The sequence below is a fragment of the Schistocerca piceifrons genome, unplaced genomic scaffold (genome assembly GCF_021461385.2).
Source record: "Schistocerca piceifrons isolate TAMUIC-IGC-003096 unplaced genomic scaffold, iqSchPice1.1 HiC_scaffold_1100, whole genome shotgun sequence".
NCBI lineage: Eukaryota > Metazoa > Arthropoda > Insecta > Orthoptera > Acrididae > Schistocerca > Schistocerca piceifrons.
This window is the reverse complement of record NW_025726908.1, coordinates 1-5,000: the sequence shown is the minus strand read 5'-3', so window position 1 is coordinate 5,000 and position 5,000 is coordinate 1. Positions and strand designations below refer to the sequence as shown.

Genomic DNA, 5,000 nt, shown 5'->3' with positions numbered 1-5,000 from the left:
ACCTAACCTATGTTGTGCCTTAACCTAACCCATGTTGTGCCTTAACCTAACCCATGTTGTGCCTTAACCTAACCCATGTTGTGCCTTAACCTAACCCATGTTGTGCCTTAACCTAACCCATGTTGTGCCTTAACCTAACCCATGTTGTGCCTTAACCTAACCCATGTTGTGCCTTAACCTAACCCATGTTGTGCCTTAACCTAACCCATGTTGTGCCTTAACCTAACCCATGTTGTGCCTTAACCTAACCCATGTCGTGCCTTAACCTAACCCACGTCGTGCCTTAACCTAACCCACGTTGTCGCCTAACGTAACCCACGTTGTCGCCTAAACCTGCTCTGTAATTGTTATACGACTCGTTCAATTAGTGTAGTGTTGCCCACCCGCAACCCTCGCAATATAGTTCGCTACTCGCACTCCCCGCTCCCCTGTGTATCGCTTCATGTTAAACACCTTGCAAGTCTTGCTCACTTTCCACATGCTCCTGCTGTACACTGTAATGTGGATGGCAGCAGGACGTACATGCCGCCCCTCCCCACGTCCCCACCTTGCCCCCTGCCTTCGCAAGCTGGTTGGTGAGAACTTTGCATGTTCAATGCCCTCCGCATGCGACGTACTCAGGCTACGTTGTGGTGCGGCCTGTGTCAACTGTCCGCTAATGTCGTACGCGTAAACCACAATCTGTACTGCACATTCGTCCTTATGTACTGAATGATACATCGTGGCACATGTGTGACCGTACAACGACTGCGCCCAAAAACGGCGGACCATACAGTGCAAATATTGTGCACGCAGCTACGTGTCGTCTCCCTATGAGAGCTGGATTGCAGTGTGGTACGCCATAGAGACGTGTGGGAGGAACGGACGCCGTGGATGGCGATCAGCATGAGCTGTCTGTTGATGTATTCGGACCTAGTCGTCTCTCCTCACACACCGTGATGGCATGGTGCACCGCGTTCCATATCTGCGACATGCTACAGAGGCCGGTTGACAGTCGTTCGAGCAATGGACATCGCATACGTACGGGGGCCACCTTCCACGTATTGTCTAGGCGTGCACATTTTGTTGCGTGTATGTGGGCAGACGTAGTGTGGCGTGACACCTGACACAGGCATGCAATAATCGTGGAAGTTGCAAATGGCGATGGACGCCTGCGTTTTCTGGTGAAGTTACGCAAATGAACAAATGGTAACCTGTTGTGGTGCGGTTGTTCTCGCTAGGGGTGAATCGGTGATGGCGACGATAGGTTGAGGTACTAACCGGTTGTTCCAGCGATACCCACCATGCCGACGAAACTGAACGGCATCTGGGTGTGAAGCGATACGCGGCGGTGGCTGGGTGGGACCGTCCCCGGCCGGTGAGGGGGCGCCTCCCGGCGTGCTGGCCGCGCGGTGCGTGGGCGCACGCGCTACAGCCGGCTGGTGGGGGCGGCCAGTGGCAGGCGCGCCGGCCGACGGACGCGGCAGGCGTCGCAGCTGCGCGCCGGCGCACCCTGCGCGCGGCGCCGTGCGGCCAAAGTAGGTCCTCGCGGGCCCGGTGCGAAGCGCGGTGGACATCTTCAGTGTGCTGGTCCGATTGAGGACTGTGTGCGTTGAGGATGCGCTGCCGCCCGGCGCTCGGCGCCGCGACGCCGTCTGCTGCTCGGTCGCCCCAGCGGTTCTCGCTGGTGGTTTGTATCGCAGCTGTGCGGATGTGTTGGCGCGTGCGCTGTGCTGGGAGAGTTCGCTTCGGCACCCAAGTGGGGCTTTTGTCCTTCTGTGGCGCTGGCGTTGGAGCTGCCGGTCACCGTAGGTGGCGCGTGTTGTCTCCCGCCGGCAATGCCACGACAGCACGCTCCCGGGCCTCTGTCGGCAGCGGCAAGCTCAGTTGGGAGCACGGGTGGTCGCACCGAAAGCGTCTACTCGCCTAACTCCGGGCGATTGCGCCTCTCTCGAACCCGACCAAGTACTTGGGACGGCGCTGCGCGCCGCCGGGACCTGAGAGGGTTTCGAGGTGTATTGTGCAGGGGAGCTCAGCCTCCTCCTGTTTGCAGAATGATTGAGCGGACGCTTGCGTGTTCGCGCGGGCCCCCGGGACACACTCCCGGGCGGCCGGCTGCTCAGCTCTAGTTGACGCAGCTCCCTGGTTGATCCTGCCAGTAGTCATATGCTTGTCTCAAAGATTAAGCCATGCATGTCTCAGTACAAGCCGCATTAAGGTGAAACCGCGAATGGCTCATTAAATCAGTTATGGTTCCTTAGATCGTACCCACGTTACTTGGATAACTGTGGTAATTCTAGAGCTAATACATGCAAACAGAGTCCCGACCAGAGATGGAAGGGACGCTTTTATTAGATCAAAACCAATCGGTCGGCTCGTCCGGTCCGTTTGCCTTGGTGACTCTGAATAACTTTGGGCTGATCGCACGGTCCTCGTACCGGCGACGCATCTTTCAAATGTCTGCCTTATCAACTGTCGATGGTAGGTTCTGCGCCTACCATGGTTGTAACGGGTAACGGGGAATCAGGGTTCGATTCCGGAGAGGGAGCCTGAGAAACGGCTACCACATCCAAGGAAGGCAGCAGGCGCGCAAATTACCCACTCCCGGCACGGGGAGGTAGTGACGAAAAATAACGATACGGGACTCATCCGAGGCCCCGTAATCGGAATGAGTACACTTTAAATCCTTTAACGAGTATCTATTGGAGGGCAAGTCTGGTGCCAGCAGCCGCGGTAATTCCAGCTCCAATAGCGTATATTAAAGTTGTTGCGGTTAAAAAGCTCGTAGTTGGATTTGTGTCCCACGCTGTTGGTTCACCGCCCGTCGGTGTTTAACTGGCATGTATCGTGGGACGTCCTGCCGGTGGGGCGAGCCGAAGGCGTGCGACCGCCCCGTGCGTGCTCGTGCGTCCCGAGGCGGACCCCGTTGAAATCCTACCAGGGTGCTCTTTATTGAGTGTCTCGGTGGGCCGGCACGTTTACTTTGAACAAATTAGAGTGCTTAAAGCAGGCAAGCCCGCCTGAATACTGTGTGCATGGAATAATGGAATAGGACCTCGGTTCTATTTTGTTGGTTTTCGGAACCCGAGGTAATGATTAATAGGGACAGGCGGGGGCATTCGTATTGCGACGTTAGAGGTGAAATTCTTGGATCGTCGCAAGACGAACAGAAGCGAAAGCATTTGCCAAGTATGTTTTCATTAATCAAGAACGAAAGTTAGAGGTTCGAAGGCGATCAGATACCGCCCTAGTTCTAACCATAAACGATGCCAGCCAGCGATCCGCCGCAGTTCCTCCGATGACTCGGCGGGCAGCCTCCGGGAAACCAAAGCTTTTGGGTTCCGGGGGAAGTATGGTTGCAAAGCTGAAACTTAAAGGAATTGACGGAAGGGCACCACCAGGAGTGGAGCCTGCGGCTTAATTTGACTCAACACGGGAAACCTCACCAGGCCCGGACACCGGAAGGATTGACAGATTGATAGCTCTTTCTTGATTCGGTGGGTGGTGGTGCATGGCCGTTCTTAGTTGGTGGAGCGATTTGTCTGGTTAATTCCGATAACGAACGAGACTCTAGCCTGCTAACTAGTCGCGTGACATCCTTCGTGCTGTCAGCGATTACTTTTCTTCTTAGAGGGACAGGCGGCTTCTAGCCGCACGAGATTGAGCAATAACAGGTCTGTGATGCCCTTAGATGTTCTGGGCCGCACGCGCGCTACACTGAAGGAATCAGCGTGTCTTCCTAGGCCGAAAGGTCGGGGTAACCCGCTGAACCTCCTTCGTGCTAGGGATTGGGGCTTGCAATTGTTCCCCATGAACGAGGAATTCCCAGTAAGCGCGAGTCATAAGCTCGCGTTGATTACGTCCCTGCCCTTTGTACACACCGCCCGTCGCTACTACCGATTGAATGATTTAGTGAGGTCTTCGGACTGGTACGCGGCATTGACTCTGTCGTTGCCGATGCTACCGGAAAGATGACCAAACTTGATCATTTAGAGGAAGTAAAAGTCGTAACAAGGTTTCCGTAGGTGAACCTGCGGAAGGATCATTACCGACTAGACTGCATGTCTTTCGATGTGCGTGTCGTGTCGCGCAACACGCTACCTGTACGGCTCGCCGTAGCCGTGCGCCGCGTGCGGAACCACGCGTGCCTCTCAAAACTAGCGGCAATGTTGTGTGGTACGAGCGCTGAAGCGCTGGAGCGGCTGGCCTGCGGCACCTGGCGCCTGGCGCCGGTTTTGAATGACTTTCGCCCGAGTGCCTGTCCGCTCCGGTGTGGAGCCGTACGACGCCCGTCGGCCGTGAGGCCGTTGGACACAGAACGCTGGAACAGGGGCCGCCACACGCCTCACTCCCGCCTATGCGACCGTCTCGAAAGAGACGGCGGAAACTGAGAAAAGATCACCCAGGACGGTGGATCACTCGGCTCGTGGGTCGATGAAGAACGCAGCAAATTGCGCGTCGACATGTGAACTGCAGGACACATGAACATCGACGTTTCGAACGCACATTGCGGTCCATGGATTCCGTTCCCGGGCCACGTCTGGCTGAGGGTCGGCTACGTATACTGAAGCGCGCGGCGTTTGCCCCGCTTCGCAGACCTGGGAGTGTCGCGGCCGCCTGTGGGGCCGGCCGCGTCTCCTCAAACGTGCGATGCGCGCCCGTCGCCTGGCGGTTCGCATACCGGTACTTTCTCGGTAGCGTGCACAGCCGGCTGGCGGTGTGGCGTGCGACACCTCGTACAACGACCTCAGAGCAGGCGAGACTACCCGCTGAATTTAAGCATATTACTAAGCGGAGGAAAAGAAACTAACAAGGATTCCCGCAGTAGCGGCGAGCGAACAGGGAAGAGTCCAGCACCGAACCCCGCAGGCTGCCGCCTGTCGTGGCATGTGGTGTTTGGGAGGGTCCACTACCCCGACGCCTCGCGCCGAGCCCAAGTCCAACTTGAATGAGGCCACGGCCCGTAGAGGGTGCCAGGCCCGTAGCGGCCGGTGCGAGCGTCGGCGGGACCTCTCCTTCGA

The 5,000-nt window shown here is 56.9% G+C and overlaps 2 non-coding genes across 2 annotated transcripts; both read left to right on the top strand.

Moving 5' to 3' along the window:
* The first annotated feature begins 2,118 nt into the window (after nt 1-2,118).
* LOC124727406 lies at nt 2,119-4,027 on the top strand. Its single transcript, XR_007007110.1, has one exon. It is a non-coding gene; the product is annotated as a small subunit ribosomal RNA (ribosomal RNA).
* Nucleotides 4,028-4,378: 351 nt separating this feature from the next.
* LOC124727403 lies at nt 4,379-4,533 on the top strand. Its single transcript, XR_007007108.1, has one exon. It is a non-coding gene; the product is annotated as a 5.8S ribosomal RNA (ribosomal RNA).
* Nucleotides 4,534-5,000: the final 467 nt, after the last annotated feature.